The sequence below is a fragment of the Mastigoproctus giganteus genome, chromosome 13 (genome assembly GCF_048544385.1).
Source record: "Mastigoproctus giganteus isolate SK-2022 chromosome 13, ASM4854438v1, whole genome shotgun sequence".
Classification (NCBI taxonomy): domain Eukaryota; kingdom Metazoa; phylum Arthropoda; class Arachnida; order Uropygi; family Thelyphonidae; genus Mastigoproctus; species Mastigoproctus giganteus.
Window position 1 is genome coordinate 167,274,745 of NC_143587.1, and position 25,069 is coordinate 167,299,813.

General features: G+C 38.4%; 1 long non-coding RNA gene across 1 annotated transcript; it reads left to right on the plus strand.

Moving 5' to 3' along the window:
• Positions 1-660: 660 nt before the first annotated feature.
• On the plus strand, positions 661-24,455 carry LOC150076583 (uncharacterized). Its single transcript, XR_016547785.1, has 3 exons — positions 661-680; positions 9,790-9,940; positions 23,540-24,455. It is a non-coding gene; the product is annotated as an uncharacterized LOC150076583 (long non-coding RNA).
• Positions 24,456-25,069: the final 614 nt, after the last annotated feature.

The window sequence follows — 25,069 nt, forward strand, 5'->3', positions numbered from 1 at the left end:
GAATGACCCCTTGGAAGCAAATCATCACCACTTGCAACATCTCTAAGCTAATTTCCGGTAAACTAGACGCTCCCACCATCGAAAGCCTCATCATCCTGCCCAAGGATACCAGAAGAATAAGTAATCAGCAAACATCTGTTATCCGATCTGCCCTCAACCAAATCAGCTCCCTCAGTCCCTCCCGCTGGGAAGTTTCTGGCCAGTAATTTCAAGCATCAGGTAATTAATAGGGAGGAGTTAGCTCTTTAAATTGCCCAATCATACACAAGTTCGTCTGCAAAATTTATTGAATAATTTATCTGCCAAGAGGCCCACAGAGAAAAGTGAAAACAAAACTAATCTAATAATCAAACTACTGTTTGTAGTATAAAACAAGGGGAACTAGAAAGTTCGCAAATTTAATGTAAGAATTAATATAACAAAACAGAACAGTTTAAATATTAACTTGAACGACAGTAAACATTAAACCCACGCGCCAGATAGTGATTTGCTAATTGCGAATTCGTACAAGGAAACCGGTTCTTACACTTCCTGGTTTCGAAGAATCTACACTTCACTTTCGAGAAACAGCGAATGTGATGACCTCATTCAATGGCGGAAAGTCAAGTGACGAAATGATTCCGTTATAGAACCCCATCTTTTCAAGGCTTTGTGTGCGCGTAGGATCGTAGAAAAGCGAGGTAAGAATTAAATGAGCTCTTGCGTTTGTAATTGCAGTAACCCTTGCATTTGTTGCAACTTAACTTAAATATTTGTTGTTTATTATTAATAAATTAAATTAGCTGACAATCATTTTCATTCAATCGCGGTTCTCTCTCTTGAACCTTTACAACTAATGAGTCCCTGCTGCAGTTCTCGCCAAACTGAGAAAGATTCGTTACGCATCGAGAACAGTTGGCTGTTAAGAAATCTGTGACAATCTTTTATAATATTGGTGATTAAATTCGCCTCAGTTCGTTGAAAACAGGGACTTGCTCTGAGCTAGATAAGGCAGGTTTTCCGAAGAGTTCCGAGCCTCGAAATCGGTTGATTAATTGCAGTGAGACTCGAATACTAGAAGAAAATGCAGATGTTATTTTGGTACCTTTCTGTTCTTTAAACAGTTTTGTGATGGAGCGACATTATTCAGTGCACCTTGGAGAAATGGAAGCATCAAAGGCGAACGATATCTAAAAAACCTAAGAATGAGTGCCAAACAATCTTGGCACTCATTCTTAGGTTTTTCGGCTAAGTCGATGTGAGTGAACAGAATGCCTCTGGGTGCGAAGAAAGAAACAGATTGATTGGTAACGGGGGTACCTGCGGTTGTGTGTTTCCATGGGAGGAGAGAAAACTCCAGCCGAACAAAAATGTTTTTTTTTTTTTTATTATTAAAAATTTGGAGTCTGCATTTTAAACTTGTAAAAGCCATGACAGTGTGGGTGCTTAAGAGAGAAGAGTTCCCCTTGAGTTTAAATTTTTTTGCGCAATATGGATTTTTACGTGCATTCATTTGTACAGATAACACACAACAGTGTACGAGGAACAGGGCCGCAGCAAGTGGGTAAGCGAGGTAAGCCTTGCTTACGCGCAGCAGTTGAAGAAGGCGCCGAAACTTTTGACATATAGAAGTAAAACTTGCGTATGTTAATTAAACTCTGTTTATTTAACAAACTTCTTTATATAGCGAAATTTTCTATTTAGCGATACGCGTAATATAACATTCTTTTATTTCGCTCAAAGCGTTTCATAATTTCGTTTTTTTCCTCTATCGACAGAGGCGGAATGGCCTTGCCGGGGAAATCCCAGTGGGCCAGAGGCCAGTGTGGTTTTGGCCATGAACACCCAATGGCCATTCTTACTTGGTTTTCCCCAGTAAGAAATACCAATTTTGGCCATACTCCAATAATACGTTGCAACCTTGTAATTGGCTGTCAGAACGGAGGAAATCAGTGATTGACAGGTTGACTCCTCCCACTGACTGCGACCCCTCTTCGTTTCACGCGGACGTCACGTGACACGACGTCACTGCAGCAATAAATGCGAAATTCGTTGCGTATCCTTTCATTTGAATGCTGGTTTCTGTTGGGTCCGGTGCTTTTTTTTTTTTTTTATTTATTACTCCAAAACAGCCGAAGCCTTAAGGAATATTAGCTATACATAATGCACCTATCGTTTTCACTATGTCCATCCGTACGTAACAATTTGACTCTAGGTGGATAGATTTTCGTGAAATTTTGAATTTCTCTCTCTTAGAACGATTTGTTGAGCTTTCACAAATTTTACTTTACAAGTTTAACTCAGACCAATAGAAAATCCGGAAATTATTATTTTTTTCTTTTTTTTTTTTTTTTTTTTTTTTCATACTAGCCACACATACAGGTAATTCATATATCTTATATTGTAGCAGAAGGAAGCACTGGTAATAGACATCACGCAGTGGCAGGGTGCATTGTCGTCATGCAAAATCTAGTTTTTGGACGTTTCAGACCGTTTTTCAGACAATTCAGAACCGTTTTTGAAAGCTGTTCAAAACCTTCTCGGTAGAAAATTTGGTTGACAGTTTTATCTTGAGGTAAGAAATCTCTGCGCGCCACTCCACGCTGATGAAAAAAAAAACCCACATACGTTGATTTGATTCTGTATTTGCCCTTTCTTTCGGCGTGGCGAGTTTATCGTGTGCTTTCTTCACTCTTTTTGTTGAGGCAAATGCCCTTTGTGTTTTTGACACCTTTTTCGCCCAAATTTTGAGCATTTTTGCTCGGTGACTCATGTTCAGCTCACCTGCCATAAATGTCACGGACAACCAACGATCAGACACAATCAGCGCCCCCTTCATATTTTCTACTTTTTGTGCCGAGACAGGCCTCTCTGTGCGTGGTTCATCTTCAACGGCCTTCCAAAGGGGTCGTATGTCATTGGAAAACTTGGATCCGGGATGAAACTACCTCCCTAAGGTTTTTTTTTTTTTTTTTTTTTTACTTTTCGTACGTTTCTGTCGCATTTCGTTGAGTTTTAACCAAATTTGATGGCGTAACTTTGCTTGATATTCTTCCACTTCATTTTTCGTGATGCCCTCGACGAATACGTGGTTGCTTATTTCACGATGACTCGCCACAGTGAACGCAACGTGAGGTGAATACTCTTATAAAGGGACATTCCACCTACACGCTGGTATGCGGTACACGTTCGCAGGGCTGACACGTTGCGTTTTATAAAATGAATCTCATTAATTTTTTTGATATCCCTCCTCAGGGCCGCCGCAACCCTAGTGCCGCCAGTAAGCGAAATCAAATTTGTCGCCCCAAAATACTTGGATTAAAAAATAAGGTAAAAATACAGAACACGGTGCCCCTTTGAAAATCACGTCCAGAAGAAGAGGGGGAAAGCATTGACGTACGGTTCATAACTCCGCCCACTCACTGCGTTCCCCCTCTTGTTCTTCTCGACGACTGCACGTGGCGAATGTCACGCGACATAACAGTATGGCGGAGCTGAAAAACAACGAAATTAACGGCAATACAGCAATTTTTTTCGGAGCAGCAACCAAAATAATTATACAGTAATTATATACGGTAATTATTAGATAGTATGAATCAGAGCTGTAATACTCAATATGTTCTACGTTGATAATAATATTAGTAAATTAATAAGAGGAGTATACCTCAATATAGTACGTGGAACACTTCCGTATGATACCCTCCAGAAATTAAAACGAAAAAATCGACAACTTACCGGTACATTAAAGTAAAATATAAATAATTAAAGTAAAATATAAATAATTAAATAATCAATTTAACACAATTCAAAACAATTAAAATTCAAATTAACGCAATTAAAAGAATCTAACGAAAATATTCAAAACGATTTTCCTTCCTGAAGCTGACAATGCTTTTCGACCGACTGTCGTGATCACAGGAATGAAAATTATCGAATCAGGCTAAACCTGCAACTTAAATAGTGATTATGTGTCTTCGCGCATGCGCGTAAAGGTCCACGCATCGGAGATCAAATATGGCCGCCGAACATTAACAGAATTCTCGTGTAATTTAATTTCAACGGTTTCAGCAATTAATAGTCGCGTATAATTACGTTGAACGTTAAGTATTTTGGCCTCGTTAAATAAAAAAGTATGTTTTTCGTTAATGGCATGAAAGGCTGATTCTGACGCTGCTGAACGAGAAGCACGAACTGAGGCTTCGTGTTGATTTACACGAATATTACACGAATATAATTCGTCAATATTTAAATATTGACGAATATTAAGAGAAAACCGCGTCGAACCTTGGTAAGACGAGTCGCAATCACCGCAAGAAATGTTGTATACTAGATCATTAATTTGTGTTGCGAACGCGGAAAGAACCGAGCGATTGTTCAGTATAGTGTGTAACTTCCGTATAGGCCTAGCTATAATTTTAAATTCGGTATCTTTAAAGAATCTGTTAAGCTGTTTGTGCCACTGTTCAACATATGGGACAGAAATAAAGTATTTTTTGATATTACTATTGTTGATTGGTGCAGTATTTTGTATCCTATCCTTAGCTTGTACCCTAATTCGGTTCATTGTGGCAATGGAATAACCCCTGTTTAAGAATCTGCTAGTTAATATTTGTATTTCTGAGTCCAAAGCAGAATCCGTCGTTGAATATTTATAGGCATTTAGAAATTGATTAAAGATAATCGATCTTTTGTAGGTGAACGGGTGGTAGCTATTATAATGTAGAAGCATACCGGTGTTTGTGGGTTTTCGATAGATGCTAAATTGTATTTTGTTCGAGTCCCGGGTAAGCGTGAAATTTAGAAAGTTTAATGACTTAGTATCTGTATCTTCCCATTCCAATGTAAATTTGAGTCTAGAATGAATATTATTAAACGAATGTAAAATGTCTTGGATTGTACTACTATCGGTAATAACTAGAACATCGTCTAAATACCTCCCATAGTATGTGATACGGGGACGAAAAGGTGTCAAATGTATCTGCTCAATCGTTGAGAGATAGAGCTCTGACATTAAGCCACTCAGGCTCAAACCCATTGGTAATCCAAAAATTTGTTTGTACACCTTGTCTCGAAAGGTGATGTAGTTACCTCAACTAATAGTTTAATTAAGTGAAAAATTTCCTTAATAGGCAGCTTCGTATAATTAATCGGTGTCGAGTTTTTATTTAACATATCCCAAATAATATCTAATGTGTATTCAACGTTTACATTCGTATATAATGAGGTAACATCTAATGAGAATAAATTGTCATTGTCGCCGAGTCTACAGTCTTTAAGATTATTAAATAATGTATCGTAATTCTTAATCCCAAATTGTATAACCTGTCTAAAAGGTTTTATAATGTTATATACATGTGTGGCTAAGGCTGAAAATGCCGAGTTCCTGTAGGAAACAATAGGTCGAATCGGAAATCCAGGCTTGTGTAATTTTACCTGACCAAAAAGTGCAGGAATATTGTATGTTCTGGACTTCAATTCCTTCAACTGAACCATAGTAATGTAGTCGTTTTTACGATATGTGGTTAACGTTTTATTGTATTGATTTACCAAATTGGTAAACAGTGCCGGTTCCACTTCACGATAAGTGGAGGTATCAGACACAACTGAATCTAACTTATTAATATAATCATGTTTATCTAGTATTACCACTGTATCTCCTTTATCTGCCCTCTGTATAATAATGTCCTTATTTTCTCGAAGTTCTCGTAAAGCTGAACTGTCATGTGTATTCAATTTAGGAAGTCGCGTTTCTTTTATGTTATTCACTACTTGGTTAACTTGTTGAATAAATACATCTTTTTGTGGAACACTACGAAGTCCAAATTCAATATCAATTACGCATTGTTTTTTTGGCAGCTTTCGAGGTGGTAAATTATAATTTAATCCTTTGGATAAAAGTGAAATCTGGTCCTGCGATAGTGTACACGAGGAAAGATTTGTAACCTGTTGATATGTCGGTTCGTTGGATACTGGGTGAGGGGGGTGTTCGTGAACTAGCCGACATATTCTGTGGTAGTGCGTTATGTGTCTGTGGGGGGGATGTCACCCAACTCGTGTGAACTTGGTCGCAAGCTCGCGACAATGTGTTAGAATTCGCATGAACGTGTCTTGAACTATTCGATAATGTTTGCAACTTATTAACGTGTCTGTTTTTTATTTCTGAGGCTTGTCTTCCCGTCGCATATTTGATCTCCGATGCGTGGACCTTTACGCGCATGCGCGAAGACACATAATCACTATTTAAGTTGCAGGTTTAGCCTGATTCGATAATTTTCATTCCTGTGATCACGACAGTCGGTCGAAAAGCATTGTCAGCTTCAGGAAGGAAAATCGTTTTGAATATTTTCGTTAGATTCTTTTAATTGCGTTAATTTGAATTTTAATTGTTTTGAATTGTGTTAAATTGATTATTTAATTATTTATATTTTACTTTAATTATTTATATTTTACTTTAATGTACCGGTAAGTTGTCGATTTTTTCGTTTTTTCCGTTTTAATTTCTGGAGGGTATCATACGGAAGTGTTCCACGTACTATATTGAGGTAAACTCCTCTTATTAATTTACTAATACGGTAATTATACAAAATAACACAGTAATTTTTTTTTCAAAACCAAACAAACTAATGAGATGCAGCAAAATGACCAATTTTCACCAAATAACTCTCGAAGTCGCGTAAAAAGGTAACCTAAAAACATAACCATTTTTCTAAACACAATTGAAAGTCGTTGCTTATTTCACATGTTAAAAACATGACTCCCATTATATATATTTTTTCTTCCAACGACTGGTTTTTTCTTGAATCCCTCCCAAAGTCGCGTAAAAACATAACCTTTTTTCGCTAAACACACTCATACACCATTCAACCACAGCCTTACATCTGTCCCTTTCCAAACCATGCAATATTCTCGCACTCACTCGCTCCATTGGGACTAAAAAAGGGATAACGATACAAACTGAGGACCACGTGGCAAGTAGCAAAACATGACATCAAGATCCAGGTACAATTTTGAATATGCTGTATAACAACTTAGACCCAATTATCAAAAATTATACACCCAAAAGCCATGCAAAGGCAAACACTAACAAATTTCCTGTGTGGTTCACAAAAGAAATCATTCAATTACTTAAGAAAAATAAACGTTCATCAAATTCAAAAACACACACAGAGACATGACAGCTACATCCAGTTCTCCAATCTAAGAAGGCAGATAAAAAACATCAATTTGGCCTACCAAAATTACTTATCTAACCTACAAAATGCAATGCTAAACAGGCATGATATGAGTCCATTCTGGAGGCATTGGAAATGGGTTATAAAAAAACCACAAATATATGAACAAAATGGAGACAATTCAATTAGAAGAATTTGCAAATTTCTACAGCAGTGAACTATATACTGAAAAAGCTGATCACAGCAGTAAGCTGGATAACACCTCTCCCTCCTCATATTTCAGTGATACTTTGACACAATTTGAAGTCAATCCAGAGATTTTACTGAATACCCTTAACAAATTCAAATTAAGCTATGACACAAACACTGCCAGTCTCCCCATGGCCCTCTGGAAACACTGCTTTGTTGTTCTGCAACAACTTCTCCATCTGATAAAAGCCATTTTCAAAAAGGGATTACTCCCCGCAAGATTAAAGGAAACCACCACTACCCCACTTTTTAAAAAGTGGTGCAAAAGTCACACCTGCCTCATTTCGACTCATACACAAAGCTAACCCCCTAAGCAAGATCATTGAGAACCTCTTATACTCTCAGCTCTGCTGCTTTATGAAAAACCAATTCAGCCACATTCATCATGGCTATTTTATGGGCAGACCAACAGTGACCAACCTACTCTCCATAGAACATGACATCAAACATAGCCTTGATAATAACAATCAGATAGACATATATCTTGACCTACAAAAAGCCATTGACTCGATACCACACAAGTTGCTTTGCCTCAAATTAAAGCACATAGGTTTATCAAGTACTGTAATGCCTTATCAATTATTTGTAACTTCTTTGACAACAGGAAAAGCAGAGTTCTTTTTCAAGGAAGTTACTCCTCCACTTTCCCTATACAAAGAGGAGTCCCACAGGGTTCTCCTCTCGGGCCACTATTTTTTGCTATATATATATATATATATATATATTACCGATATACAAGATTGTATGCAACATGTAGACATCAACGTGCTCTCATACGCCGATGACTTGAAAATATACAAAACCATCAAAACAACACAAGACTGTGAATCGCTGGAAAATTGACTAGACACAATCACACCCGATGGATTACAATGGCCTAACACTAAACTTAAACAAATGCTGCACGATGTCTGCTGCAGACTATCACAAAAAAAAAAAAACACAAGATTAATTATCCCTATAAAACTAATAACCATCAGCTATTGAGAATACAAGAGATTTCAGATTTGGGAGTATGGTTTTCTGACAAGGGAAACTTGAACACACATGTAAATAAGACTACAGCAAAGGCCTCCAAATCCCTTGGACTGCTTAAAAGAATTTGCTTCGACTTTACCAACATACAGCTCATAAAAACAGCTTGCATAATGATAATCAATCCAATTCTAGAATTTGCCTCACAGATCTCGAATCCTCACACAAACATTCTTATAAAACAACTGGAACGTATTCAGAAATCCATAGTCAGATTCCTAGTGTACAAATCCAGGTTGGAAATGAACACAAAATCCTACTCTGAATGGTGCATTCACTTCGGGATGATACCACTCTACCAAAGAAGGGCTGAGGCAGACTGCAAATTCGTAACGCATCTCGTGGCTGGAAAGTCGGATGCCCCCGAGCTGCTCTACCTCATCAATTTCTGCTGTCCTCCAAGAGCATTGAGAAGACACAATATGCTGGCACTAGAGCCATTCAGAACTGATCAACTTAAATTCCACTATTTCAAGAGAACTGCAAAATTGCTAAATGAATCCAACATTGGTATTCTAGCTTAACACATCAATATCAAAAATGAGTTGCAAAGGTTTTACAATCAAGTAACTAGAAAATGAGAATAAATGATTAACTTAATAATAATAAATATGTATATATTGTCTATAAATTTTTCAATAAACAAAGATAATAAATAACAAATATAATAATAAGAAATAATAAAAAAAATGGATAACTATAATAATAATAATAATACAAATCAATCATTGTGAACAAACAAGCAAAGATAACAACAAAAGTGCTTAGAAATACAAAATTCTCGGTCACCCCAGCTTTGCTCAAACGCAAATCGCTTGTAACAGAAGATATTCATTGTATTTGTTGTATATTGACCTTGTATATTGAGATCTGACTTGTATGCTGACTGTAAATAGAATTATTACTGTTTTGCTACTGTCATATTTCTCCTCTTTAAAAACAACTAACTTGAAAGTCGAGGATTTTCTCTGTGTGAGAGCGAAGAAATTTGGTTTTAAGATTTCCCAAACATTTCGCTGATACTTTTAATTTTAAAGAAAAAATGAAGTTTTTTACTGGAATTCAAGTTTATAATTTAAACAATTCATTTATAATTGTGTAATAGTTTTATAATTCAGCTAAAATTTATAATTATTCACTAAATATAGTCTTCACGGGGTACCATGAATATCTACATTCAGTACCTCGTATTCAAATAAACTGCAAATAGTTCCATGAATTAAGCAGATCATCTTGAATGAATACTCCGTACAAACATCATTCGCGAGAAAATGTGTTTTTAATCAAAACTTATCAGTTTAACATAGTGCTAACTTATTCACCAATTGCATTTAATCGTAACAACATATTTCAGGTCACTGATGAAAATTGCTTGAAGTAGTTTGGAAAGGATTTTGGATTTTCGATGCAAAAAGGAATAAAAATTGTTTCGCCCATGAGGCTCGTGATACTATCAATGCTCGTGTGTGTTGCACGCGCTACTTCGCCCGAGCTTCCACTTTTTGGTAAGTTTGTCTCTCAACATCAGTTTTATTTTTTCGTTTTAATAATCATATTTTTAATTGTAAACAAAGATTACAGAGGTGATTATTATAACTGCTTGATACAATCAAGCGTTCACTGAAACTTTACGCCTACTTTCGACCATCTATTGTCCTTTTCTGTATGAAAAATACATTCGTAAAAGGACAATAGATGTTTGACAAAGCACTTGCCTGAAGTTGGCTTAGTATAGGTATATTACAATGTTAAGTATGATGACATTGTAAAGTAATCAAGTGCGGACACTGTAGGGATATCAGAAACATGGTGCCATTTTGACTAAGAGGATGAGGAGTTTGAATGCGAAAGCAGTTGTCACTACTGTACGCTTTTCAATTAATTCCTGCCAGATTACCGAATGTGGGCATCCATTCTTGAGCCACTTTTGGAAAATCTTTATAGCGCCATTCAGGCTGCCAATAATCCTTATGGTTCGCAGTCCGAGGGGGTGCACTCTGAAGAACTGTCCAATAACTCCTCAGAGACTATTGTTTATATTTTAGTGATTGATTTACTCAGCCAGATTTTATCTGACAAAAACGACCTGCCTGAAATTTTTCTGTTTTTAAAATTTATAAACCGCTTTAAATATACATAAATTGGCTTTTATAGCAATCATTATACACCCACTTTTTTTTAGATCTTTTACTGCTGCGTGTATATTTTGACAAGTAAAAATATATAAAAGTGTGAATTTACTGATATTTAATGTATTTTTTAGCGGTTTATAAGTCGCATCGTGTCATAAGTTGCCTGTACGCCATTAAAAATAAAATCCGAATCTCCTGTATTCTGAATGAAGAAGTTCAATTTGGCTGAGTGCAGGGCACTGAGACAAGATTGGTGCTTTAGTATTTCTTTGGTTTTCTGGCACGGTTTGTTGTTTCAAGTCAATTCTGTTAAGAAAACTGTAGCGTGATACATTAGATCTTGCCAGAGGTCTTTCTTAATTTGAAAGTCGGTTGCATTGACTGATAAAGTAAAGAGAAACTGGCTTTGAGCAAGTCTTATTCGGTGCAAATGAGCTTTCGAATAAATTGGACGTAGCTCAAGAATTACAAACAAAACGATTGCAAAAGAGAAAAACACATTATAATTACAAGTTTGCTGATGATCCCAAGGAAACTTGCAAGGTCTTTGGAGCACGGTTTAAACAATCGTAAAAACATACTGATCTGTTTTCTCTTTTTGGCAAATTTCAACAAATTCCAAAGGAGGAGCTAAAATAGGCTGCAGGTTTTGAAATTGCGCTAACAGATTATCAAGTTAGCAGGTTTAGATGGTTGAGGAAATGGAAGCCCTGAAGTCTTCCTTCTTCATACGTTGGAAAACCTTCGAAAGTTCTGGAGTTCTTTGCCATAAATGAGAGCTACTGGATTTCCTTTCCCCGACGTAGCGTCGGGGAAACGAGCCTTCCCAAATTAAAACGAATCAAATCATATCTGAGGTCAAATATGCTCCAAGATAGGCTTATTAACATTTGCAGTATTATTGATAGAATGTAATGAAGTAAAGAATTTAAATTTTGATAAAATTTTAAAATTTTTCTGAACAAAATGCAAGAAAAAAATTTCTTAATTACAGGTTTGCTCGTTAAAATCTATTTCATAAGAGATTTTTTTTTCTGTGTTTCATCGATATTGGGTCTAAGGTTTTGAAATGCCAAGTCGAGTTAATTATAAAATTACTTTCTGGTGTGTCTAGTTTGATCAAATATGAACGTCTTTTACTTTCAATCTTTAACATTGCGTTCCATTTTGGTTTATGTCAAAATATAACTAATAAATATAGATATTTTTAATATTAAGTAATAGCATATATTTCTGCTGCCTAATTATCATATCCGGAGGCCCACTACAATGGTCCAAATTGGGTCCTGCATTTGCAGGCTAACCGGGGTAGTTTGAGGGTTTGAACAACGTGGATACCGCCTTTCACAGCAGCTGACAATTATCGCTCTATTGTGTTCAGGACAGGCTATTAGAAACCTGTTTTAGTCTTGCAATGGTGTAAGGAATTACAACAGAACATGAAGTCAAAGCAGCTGGGCTGCGAAACACTCCTGAAAAAGCGTTGCTCCTGTATAACGTGAAACCGCGTGCAACCCATAATATCCAGGCTCAGCCACACCAGTGCAGGTTGGAAGTGCTACAATATATAGTTTAAAAGTGCCACGTTGTGTCGAAGAAATTGAAACCGATAGTTGGACGTGACAAAGACGATAGGCGCTTAACCACTTATCTACGCGGACGCGCCTGAAAATTCTCCGCCGTGGCGTTGAATTTTTAGGAGCGTTTTTAGTATTTCAAATCCAGTGTCATATGACGTAACCTTTATAATAACAATAAGATTTCACTCCATCAAATTAATAAAACTATAATATGTGATTCTAGTTCTGCTTATGGTAGTCAATCTCTCTCTCAATAATAATAATAATAATAATTGTCCGATCTCATAATGTCCTCCAGCATTGAGAACGTTATGATATCTACAACGATGACCAAGATCGCCAACACCACCCGAAGTCGGCCATCGAAAGACTGACCATAGCCCGTAAAGAAGGAGGGGGGGATTGACGGAACTTATTGAACAAGAGACGAAGGCGATTAACAACCTGCGCGATTACTTCCAGGAAAACACAACGCCAATCTACCAAGCCATAAGAAAGAGAGACAAACGGCACAGCTACTCAACCTTAACAAGGAGACCACACTGACGCAGACAGAAGAAATACAGAAATATGGGCGAAGAAGACATTCCATGGCAGACACTACAGTGACCTCCATCAAGACTACATAGATAAGACGGTTTCCAATGTTTGACTCACGAACGGAAAGCTCTTCCCCGAGACCGAAGGATTCAAGCTCGCCATCCAAGACCAGGTAATCAACACCAGGACCCCGGAGTAACTGATGACACATGTCGACGATGATACCTAATCCCAGAAACAAACCAGCAGAGTACATCCACAGTCGTGATCAGATAGCCAGAATAATGCATTAGAAGCTAGCTCAAAATTACCAGCTGATCAAAAGGTTTACCATATTGCACGTACGACGATGCCATAATGACGGACAACAAACCAGACATAACTCTCATCTACAAGAAGGAAATGGCTACCTACCTACCTGATCGACATTTCGGTGCCCAACACCAGCAACCTCCGGAAAAGATCAGGAAGTAATCAGACCAAAGATAGGAAGTCAAAGATATGTGGCATATGGAACAAGTAATGACCATCTGGATCATCGTATTAACTGCCTTCATGGTGCCAAAGAGCCTCCATAAGAACCTAACAACAACAACAGACCTCCCAGAGAATAATCACATGGAAAGCCATGATCCTGAACATCTCTAGGATAGTAAGAGAGTTTCTCGATAAATAGTAACAATAATAATAGTAACCGGACACAACCAACCAACCAACGAATTTGATACCAGTAGCCGTCACGGGGAGGAAAAAAACCCATAAAAAGGAGAAAAGATCTCGAATCGCAGAGCAAAGGAGTTCTGAAACCGTGGTAGTGTACATCTGTAGTAATAATTAATGCTATTACAAAGTGATGTATCAGAAGATGCCGAGTTTATTATATAATTCTTCATTTACCAATGTAACCTTGCCTTTATACTTGAAAAAAAGGAAAAATTCGAAGCAAACACCTGAAAAATAAAGATCATTTTTAATTGGAAATGTATACATTTGATGCGTCACCACTTTTAATTTCAGTATTTCAACTGATAATAGCCGATATCTGCAGAAATAGTACCCTCCGAAGGCTCTTACACTAACACACACACACACACACACATTATGCAAACGTCAACAAGAGATGATTTTAAACTACTATTCAATGTTGCGTTATGATATTTATTTTTCCTAGTTTCAATAATACCAACGAGTCGGTGTGAACTGTTTTACAGTCGTTTTGCTGGTTTTTTGGAATGGGAAGAATAAAAACCAGTGAGTTGGTTTGAAAGGTGGGCAAAATCGCGTTAGGGACAGAGGTGTACCCACCTCGAAAGAGAAACTTTGTTACAAAAAGTTCAGTTTCTTACAAATTTTAACCATTGAAAAGAATATAACGGAACAAATTTTCTAGTTGGACACGCAAAATATCGAAAGGTGGGAACCGTACAATGTGGTTTTCGCAAACTTTCCCAAAACACGTGCTATCTTTCGTAAGCGTTGTGAAGTTTCAGGTTGTGTTATTCCCTAACGGTTTAAAAATACATTCCACACGAACAAATAGGGGTGTGAAAATAAGAAAAATTTGTTAATTTCAGGTGAATTTTCTTATTTCTATTGCCATAACAGAACGTATGAAGTTTTTAAATTAAATCAGAAAAATAGATTCTTAATCTATGCTGCTGACAGAACCAACAAACTTATGTAAAAAAGGAACACGTTAACTAATAAGTTGTTTTAGCATTTATTTAGGAATTAAAATGTTAACAGGAAAGGATAGCATCGAAAGTATGTAAAAATAAATATAGCTCTATTGTTTGGTTAGGCCGTTTATTCAAAAATATAGAGGATTAAGCAGGATTACAGGTTGATTATGACGTTTTGGGTTTTTCGTGGAATTCCAGTTACTTAGTGGCTTTCTTTGCTCAGCACGTTTACAGGGCCGTACATATTTACTCTTTAAATCAAAAAACACTTGAAAATGTAATGATTCAGAATAACATTTGTAATTCTGAATCATTACATTTTCAAGTTCCAAACTACAGTGGAGATGATGCCGTTATGTTCAATGCACTTGTGGCGCTGTTGATTTTGGGTATTTTCCGGGAAATACGTATATTGAGTTTACCAGAAAGCAGACAGGATTATGAACATATTAGCGTGCAAATTACAGAGTTTCGCCCAAATGCTGGGAAAACTTTTGAAAAAATGTTGTGCACATCACTTCATTTTTTTGCTTGTGATTGTGCACAGCTGGTTTATGATTGGTTAAACACGCACGTGATCATAGTTGTATTTCAGTTGTCTTTAGCCGTGGGGTTGGTGTTATTACAATTTCTGTATCTTCAAATGTTGCTCGTGTTGATTTTTATGAATTTTTCAACCCTCCATTCAGATTCTTGTGTTGTTGTTATTAAAGTGGAGAAGAAATTTCCAGAATTGATAAAATATTTGGAGTAAAAGGAAGACAACGAATCAGCGATTGTGGCTCTTCGAAGCATACAATTTCAAATACAATCCATTCTCGTTCAGCTGTGTTCAGTGTGTAAAATTTTACTCATTGGAAATAAAATATGTGAACTTTGTGTGTACTTCTCACAATTTGATTCTTATCAAATATTCAATGCTGTAAATTCTATGAACTGAGATGGATGTTGTTAGACAAAATACGTGCTCATTTTTATTATTAGTTTCCTTGAGGACTGTCATTGAGCTGTGCTCAAATTTTATCAAAATCATGGTTCATTTATGAATAATTTTGTTAACAGTATTCAATAAAATACGTCATTCATTAAAAATCTGTGTTTGTTTCATGAATAGACTTGTTGATTACACTCAAATAATGATTAAAAATATTTCTTTTGAATGCTCAAATACTATCATTGCTTTTAGAATAACACATTAATTAAAATAATTATGTTCAAATAATACCGTTGATTAATTTATTGCTTATATTGCTTTGTTCATAAATATTTTAAAAAGAATTATGTTCAAATAATATCATTGATTGAAAAAAAATGCGTTTAGATAATTAAATGTCAGACACTGTTCAAAATAACACTAATAAATTTATTGGTTAAATATTCATTAATTTAAAAATAAAATAACATTAATTTGCAAAATAAAAATATTTAAAGAAAAAAAAAAATCATCCTAATAATACTTTTGCATTCTCATCTATAACTGCATCAATAGCCATGCGGTTAAAGCAGTAATTGTATCTGGGTTCAAATCCCCGGTGGAATTTTTTTTTAATGAAAAAAAAAAAAAAAAAAATGTGGTGCGATCCAGCAGCAAAATTTAAAATAATAAAATAAATAACCCTGTTCGGTGAGCTCAAAGGGTCATGGGAGTAACATAGTAGGCCGCCGTAGCCTAGTGGTCAGGCGCGCGGGTGCATAAGTACACGTGCCTTGAGTGACCGGGGTTCAAGCCCGTGACTGCTGAATACGGTGTTGTTTCTTGTATTCTGTCTATCTTGTGAACTCCTCTGACCATTTGGTCGTCCCGGAGTATAAACAGAAAATTTATTTTATTTATATAGGAGTCGAGATACGCGCAAAGCATCATGGGATAGGAAAAATATTGGAGAACGCGCAAAGCATCATTGGAGACAAAATCGGTTCAAAGTGCTTCGACGGCTGCGTCCTCTAAAGTGGCGGGATAGACCCTGCTGTGAAATTCTGTCCAAAGTGTCTGACTCATCCGCGCCAAAGGACCATGGGAGACCAAATCCGTTCAAATTGCCAGTACTCCTACTTACCAGTCATTTGCCGTAGCGAATCTGCATCCACGGTAATAATGAGAATATGTGGCGTACATATTGTCGATTCGACTTTATTGTACACTGCCAAATCGTATTGAAGGTCTTTTTCATTGTATGATACGTTTGTATCCTCGAACATCAACGTTTTCAGCATTTTCAAGTCATGTTTCATTTAATGCCAAGATATTCGATTCCATGAGAATTGGATCGGCGCTATGCAGGTTTAAACTCTGTGTATTCAACAATACCATTCTGAAACTCAACGAAGCAACTTGAGCCCAAAATTCTAATGCGATTGTAGAGAGTGTTTCCAAACGATAGTTAATTCAAAGGTTTCAATTATGTTCGAAGATCTTGCATCTTAGGTGCGTTACAACCGCGAGCATGGTAGAATTTAAAGTCGTCTTTCTGATTTCTGACGTACAGGCCATCGACTCTTATGCTAATCGAATACGATTTCTTCGAAAGTTCCACCCTGAGATTTATGAACCGTCATGGCACAAGCTTCAATCAAAAGAAATTGTATTCTTTTGCATTTAAGCATTTTGCTTTTGAAAGATACTGTGGCGGAACGTCTCGTAATCGGAGTCCATCCAGATTTTAAACCGCCACGATGCGAAAATATGTGTGGGCGAGACTTGAGACGACTCTTAGTTCCAACATTTTTGCTTTTGAAATGAAACCGCAATCTTTTGATTTCTGTTTCTTCCCTCTCAACGTGCTGTAAGTTCCAATCACTTCATTGATCAAACCATTTTCAACATTGATGTAAGGTTTACCAGTCGACAGATGCAATACGTATGGCAAACCTCCTACGCTCATTTGACAGTTTTCTTCGCATACTAGTCAACTGTTAGACTCTTGTAACCGGTGAAGTGATCGTCGGCTGTACAATCGATGGCGGTGTTTTCTTAGAACGCTTGAGCATTATATTGAACAACATCGTTGTTACGATGAAACAAAAAAATTCATTAATTTTTTTTTTTAATTGAGTAAAGTGGCCCCTAGTCAAAAAAAAAAAATCTGGCTAATCCGCCATACATATTTAAATAGTATAGAACAGTATACAATTATTAGCAATACAAATTTCACATCACAAATTAACAGTACTGTGCAATGGTCATCCCCTCAGCTACAGCACAACAACCTGGCAAGTAGGCTACAGCAAAAACCGATGAAGACACATTGTCCACAGATGGGCACAAGCATCACATTCTAGAGACTAATCATCACAACGAGCTGGACAAGTAGGTTACAGCAGACACCGAAGAAGATACCCTTTCACAGTGAGCACATGATCACATCCTTGAGATTGATCATCGCCGGTATTCTCCAAAAGACAGAGTTCAACGAAGCGCCATCGAAGCAGCCAGAGAGCTCAAACTCTGTGTATTCAACAATACCATATTAACTCATATTAACCAGCAAAACCAAGCTGGAAGAAGGTTTTATTGCAGGATCAAATCCAAGAAAAACAACTAAGGCTTCTTGCCAACTGCATTTGGTACTTGTTCCATGATAAAGTCCCGTGTTCTAAATCGACTTTCGATTAACTTCTTTTCTTCAACGTCTAACGTTTCGCCTTTTCCAATTTTAGTTAATATCCTGGAGAATACAACATTATTCTGTCTCATCACTTGAACCAGTGGAAAGAAACTGAGAGACTGCCAGAAAATTGCACAACCGAAGGAATTCTTGTGAGGCTTGAATTCACTTGTGGCAATGACGCAAATCTCTGCGGTATATGATCAACCACTAAACTCTCTTTCCAATTCTCCAGTGATCTCTTGCAGTCTGGCTTTGATCGTATGCAAAATGTCAGCTCCGATCATGCTAACTTTAGCATTAGCATTAGTAGAGGCATTTGATGCAAGAAAGCAAGCTTATGAAGCATCAGCCAAAAAAAAAAATAAAATAAAATAAAGTAAAATAAATAAATAAAAAATAACCACTTCCACTTCACACATCTGTTCGTTCGAAATACCTGTCCAGCTGAGCCTTAAACTTATTTAGGCTATCAACTTCCACGACAAGGAATGGAAGTCTGTTCCACCTACCAACCACCCGCTGGCTAAAGGCAAATTTCCGCACATCTATCCTACATCTGTCTTTCCTCAATTTGAATTTATGCCCTCTCAGGTGATTATTCTGAGCAAGAGGAAGAATCCCATCAGCATTGAGCATGCTCAAACCATTCAAGGCTTTGTACACCTCTATCAGATCACCTCGCTGGTGCCTAGTCTCCAGACACTGTAATTTGCAAAACTTAAGCCTTTCTTCGTAAGAGCACCCTTTGTTCCATTACTAATCTTGTTGCCCTTCTCTGTACTCGTTCTAGCAGCTCTACATCCTTCTTGAAATGAGGCCTCCAGGCCTGTATACAGTACTCTAGGTGTGGCCTGACCATTGCCTTATACAAGGGAATAATCACCTCCTTATCCCTGCTAGAAAAATTCCTATATGTCATTGACAATACACCATGAGCTACTCTTGCAACCCGTCTGCACTGCTCAGAGAACTTCGTATCTGCCTGCACAACCACCCCCAGGTCCCTTTCATTCTCTACCACTGTCAGTGCAGTACCACAGAGTTGATACGTTGCTCTGGGGTTGCTGTTTCCCATATGTAGTACTTTACATTTGTCAATGTTAAACTTCATTTGCCACCTCTCAGCCCATCTGCTCAACTTTTCCAGATCCTGTTGCAGCAGCATAGTGTCAGTAGTGTCCTTGACAACCCTGCCAACCTTTGTATCATCTGCAAACTTGGACATTAAGCTTGATATACCATCATCAATATCATTTATAAATACAGAAAACAATAATGGACCCAGCACTTAGCCCTGAGGGACTCTACTAATAACATTAGTCCACGATGAGCAGTGTCCATTGATTACCACTCTCTGTCTTCTCCCGCTCAACCACCCCTTTATCCATAGCAGCAATTTGCCTCCAATGTCACACTGCTCCAATTTGTGTAGCAGTCTTCCGTGTGCAACAGTATCAAAAGCCTTTCTATGATCTTAGTATATAATATCAAAGTTATTCCCTGGATCCAGTTCTTTTGTGACTGCATCATAGTATCCAATCAAATTGGTCAGGCAAGACTTCCCCTTAACAAAACCATGCTGTGTCCGAGCTATAACTGAAGTCTTGTCTAAATGATTCTGCAGTGCTTCTTTAACCAGTGCCTCCATTAATTTTCCTGGAACAGAAGTTAAGCTCACAGGTCTATAATTACTTGTGTCAGCCTTTGATCCTCCCTTGTGAATTGGGGTCACATTTGCACATCTCCAGTCCATGGGTATCTCCCCTGAGTCCAAGGAAGCTCTAATAATTATGGCTAAGGGTTTGCTTACTTCCTTTGCTGCCTCCTTTAATATAACTGGATAGATCCCATCCACCCCAGGTGCCTTTCTTGTGTTTATCTTCAACAACTTCATCGTGAATACTGCTTGAACGTTTTGAAACGCGTTAGGACATATTTTCTTTCTTTATTAACGAAAACAACAAGCAGCCCCTTGCCAGAAACTGGCAAATCCGCTGTGTACATACATATATGATGAGCCCGTCACCACCAAATACGGAGGATTCTGGCGCCTCCGTAGCCAGGTGGGAAGGAGCAGCAGTGCGTAGCACACGCTTCTTGATTAGACCGGGGTTCGAGCCCGTCACCACCAAATACGGAGGATGCGGAAAGGTCAGGGAATGACCACCGTATATCCCGGAGCAATATGGCCTTAGTTGCTAATGCTCCTAAAAACCAAACAACAAACGGAGGATTCGGAAAGGTCAGGGAATGACCACCGCATATCCCGGAACAATATGGCCTTAGTTGCTAATGCTCCTAAAAACCAAACAACAACAACAAAACAACTGTTTTATAGGTTTACATTCCCTTCACTACCTTGTATTTCGCTGCAAATTCAGCCAATCAAAGCTGACAGAGCTCTCCATCTTTTGGTCTTTTCTCATATTTTTGTATAATATGTTCATTCCATATGTCGGTAGAATCATCATCGAGATTTTATTCAGCCATTCGGTTTTTGCTCTTCTTGCTTTTCTGACGATTGTGAAGCCAAGTAGTTGAAGTGTGCACATCTTCTCTACTAGCCTCAGACATTGGCTGACGAAGCAAATACCAAGCTACCTCTTGCGACCTCATTTCAACATTTTAATGCTAACGCGTTTTAACAAGTCGGTGTAGCCTTGTTCTGAATACTCTAATTGCAATTTGATCAACTCTCGATGCAAATGGCTTTTGCCTCTGTTGGTTTTGTTAACATATTCTACAACGTATGGTACGCATGAATATTCCTCGAGTATCAACTATAAATCAATGTTCGAATTTAGTACACCAGCTACACAAGGATTGAAGATATTCGTCCAAAGTTGTCATATTTATTCTCATTAGAACGGTAGGTCTCGTTAATCCTGATCGAATAACATCCAAGTAAGTTTTCATCCAACTTGTGCTCTTCTAGGAATTGCTCGAGTGTATCGTAATGTTTCTCTTCAAGATCTTTCTTATATTGTTGAAAACACCGTTCAAAACTTGAACTTCGATTGTCTTTGTGCGTTCATCGGTATTAAAACTCGAGTGTATCCATATTCCAATATGGAATATTGAATCTGCATCGATGATCATTCTTCTTGAAACTAGTAAATGTATGCTTGTGCACTTGATTTGAGTAGGACATCGGAAGATCCGAAGCATCGACGCTGCACAATTCAATTCATCTATTATTTCTACAGTCTGTGGCATATATTCCGAAACCAATTCTTTAGAATCGTTTTGTAGCCACAGCAAAATGTGAGCATGCGGACTGCCACGATGCTGGAACTCTATACACTTGAATTTCCCAAGAGGATTGTACCTTTTCGATTGCAGTATATCCGTTATAACGTCAACTAGCTTATTGAAGTATATTACACATGTGACTGGATCCCTGTTGACTAGCTTCGCACGCTGCAGTGCTGTCATTTCTTTCATTGGATCGTCAACTTCTGTATCTTTGCTACTGTTTAGTCTGTGAAGTGTTTTCAAGAGATGTGGCCAGCGAAACTCCGTCGTACTCAAAATCAGAAACGTGGTCGGTTTACCAAGTTGTCTGATCATAGCAAAGACCTCTTTCTTGCATTGAGACCAGTAGTGTACAGATTTTGTAATGGATTTGAGAAACGGCAAGTTACGTTCGACGCATTCTTCAACAAATCTTTCGTCTTCTATCATACGTTTTGTTATGTTGAAAGTTTTTTGGAAGAAACTATACGTTTTGTTGGAAAAATATAAACCTTCTGTTATTTCCAAAGTAAAGTGTATTGCTGTGCCATAAGTAATTCGATGTCACTTTCAGACGACGAGATCTTCTCTACATTATCTATTTGTTCGCTGTTGGTAACTCTCGATGGAACCGCAGCAAGCAACTGACGATTGACTTTGATGTTATAAGGTTTGTGCAGAGGAGTATTGATTAAATACCTTAGCCACGATTTGACCGTTTTCTTTTCTCATATATCCCTGCAAGTAAGTCGATTTATGAATGAAATTCTTCTTGATGTGAACGTTGAATGCATAATCGTCGTCTAAAGCACGAGGCAACTCTGTAATCACATTGCTCACGTCGACGGGAACATTTATGGCTTGTCCGACGATACCATATTACCATATTTTAATATTACCATATTTAATATTTTAATATTACCATATTACCATATGGTACCGACGATACCATATTACCATACCATATTTTGTCGTGTATATAATTCCGTCGACGAACTTTTACGTTTTTTCGAACAAAATTTCTCTCCAGCCTTCGGTCGGCAACATCCTCATCCCAATTGCATCCAGCCATCGTGATCTGGGCGTTGTATTCGACTCCAAACTTCGATTCAACGCCCACATAGACATGCTCCTCACACGGGCTTCAAGACTCCGGTGGATAGCAAAACAGCATCTCCTTCATATCAGAGATAAAAAGACAACCGTGAGGTACATAAGAGCAATCATCTTTCCACCTTTACTCTATGCTGCTGAAATTTGGGCGTCAGCGGCACCATCAATAAAGAAACCACTCTTTGCCACAGAATTCTGGCTCCTAAAGTGGGCCAACAGGAAGCACAACCTTCCAGCTGTGATTCACACCACGCAGCTTGCCAACTCTCTCGGGATTCCACGGCTTCCCACCTTAGTCGAAGACCAACGCCTCCTAGCAACAGTCAAGATGATAACAGGCATAATCGCAACACCTTCATTCTGGGATACCTGTGGCTGGAGGATCCCCCCTGCTGCCCTTAGGGCCAATCCCGAGCTCTTCTCGCATTCAGCGCGACTCCATCTCTCGGACAGGTTCCTTCCTCAGCAGATGTTCAAGCAAACCCAGGCACTTGACGCCGACCTGAACAAATTCGCTATTGACCGGACTTACAGGAAAAAAATTATGTCTAGTAGGACTAATCTGCATTGACATGTGTACCTTGCATCTGTTCCTGTCTGATTGAGCTGGTGCTCTTATCTCGATGTTAAGTCAGCTCAATCAGACCTAACTCTCGTAAGGAGTTCTCTCCTTTGTATAAAATATGTTTTCTTTTGTAAAATTACCTGTTTTTGTAAATTAATTGTTCTATTTTCCCGGAAGTTTCGGGAAGTTGTACAAATGTAAACCCCTGGCTTTTTGGCCGTGAAGGGCATTAAAGATTATCTCTCTCTCTCTCTCTTTAAAATGATATTAAATATCGAAATTTCTAATTTTTTCTTGCATATTCGTGGATGGCATTATAGACCCGACAAAATAAGTATAAATTGTTTATTGTCTATTAGTTTCGGAGATTTGTAGCAGCGGTTAGATGTTTCACTTTTCGTGACAGCGTAAGCGCCGTAGGGCACCCCCAGCAAAGAAGTCATTCACGTCAAAAGTTATTGTAATATTATAACATCACTGCTCAGCTACAGCGAAATTATTCTGCTTATACAGAAAACGAATATGTACAATTTCAGTTCATTCATTATTTTCAGTTGACTGTAGTTAGATGTTGTTAATTTGGGTATTTTTCGAAATAAGATTTATGAGTTCAGTAATATATTAAATGATTAAAATTTGTTTTATTTCAGAGCTGTGTTCGTGGTGCGAGCACGTGTTCTGTTATGCTCCCATTATTGAAAAATGCCAGAGTAATAGCGACTGCGGAGTGGGAAAGTTGTGCTGCCAGTGTGGATGCACCTCGGATTGTCATACTGATCCTGAATTCAACCACCACTGTTGATAAAATCAGACAAGAAAATTATTCCAATATCATTTAAGCATTCCGTTTCGAAAAACGTAGCAGTTTGTCGATGAGTTTAAGAACTGTGTGGACAGAAATCATGGGATATCTACTTAATAACCAGAAGGCCCAGCTTCCGCCTGGACAATGGCAGTCACATTCCGAGGCATTGAACCCACTAGTTCACGAAAACGTACCACACGTATTGCCATTCATACTTACTGCATCGCTGTTCATAATTCCATCGGATTCCTGGATGCAGTATCCAAAGCTCGAACACAGCATCACAAAGATGCTCCACAAGGCTCAAACCCGGTGAACGGGGAGGCCATTTCATTGTGCTAAAATCTGCGCGATGCTCATTGAATCAAATTCTAGTCATCGCGGCTATGTGGTGAGGCGCATTGTCCTGCTGGAAGAGTCCATTGCCCTGTGGGTGCACGATGATCATTAAGGGATGCAGCTGAGCTGCAAGGATGGACACGTAACCTGAACCTTTCAGAGATGCATCTAGACGTACCAGATGTCCCAACGCGTGCCAGTTCAACACGCTCCAGACCATTAACGACCGTCCCCATGCCTGAACAGTTGGTGCCTTTATATTCAGGTGGGCAGGAGCAGCAGTGTGTAGCACACGCTTCTTGTTTAGACTGGGATTCGAGCCGGTGGCCACCAAATAAGGAGGATGCAGAAAGATCAGGGAATGACCACCGCATATCCCCGGAGCAATATGGCCTTCGTTGCTAATGCTCCTAAAAACCAAATAACAAGAACAGCCTGAACAGTTTCTTATTGGCATGGCGACGGGTGCATAGCTTCGTGCGGTTTCCGCCAGATACGCACCGTCCCGTCTTCTCGAAATTGTTGTTATTGTTATTTTTGGTTTTTAGGAGCATTAGCAACTAAGGCCATATGCGGTGGTCATTCCCTGACCTTCGCGCATCCTCCATATTTGGTGGTGACGGGCTCGAACCCCGGTCTAATCAAGAAGCGTGTGCTACGCACTGCTGCTTCTTCCCACCTGGCTACGGAGGCGCCTTCTGCTCGAAATAACTGGAAACGGAACTCATCGGACTAGAACACCCGTCTCCAATCATCCAAGGTCCAGTACCGATGTTCTTTCTCCCAGTTGAGGCGTTCAGTACTGTACCGTCCTGTTGGCAATGGGACTCTGGTGGGTCGGTGGCTCCCATAACCTATTGCTGCCAATGATCACCTGATGGTCTTGGTAGAGACGATTCTAGTACCTCTGTCGTTGAAGTCGGCGGTGATTTGTGCCACTTTCGCTCTCCGGTTGGATGAAACAATGCGAGACGGACGTCGACGGTCACGTTCATCCACCACCTTTCTCCGCCCACAGCGTTGTGCACGACGAGAT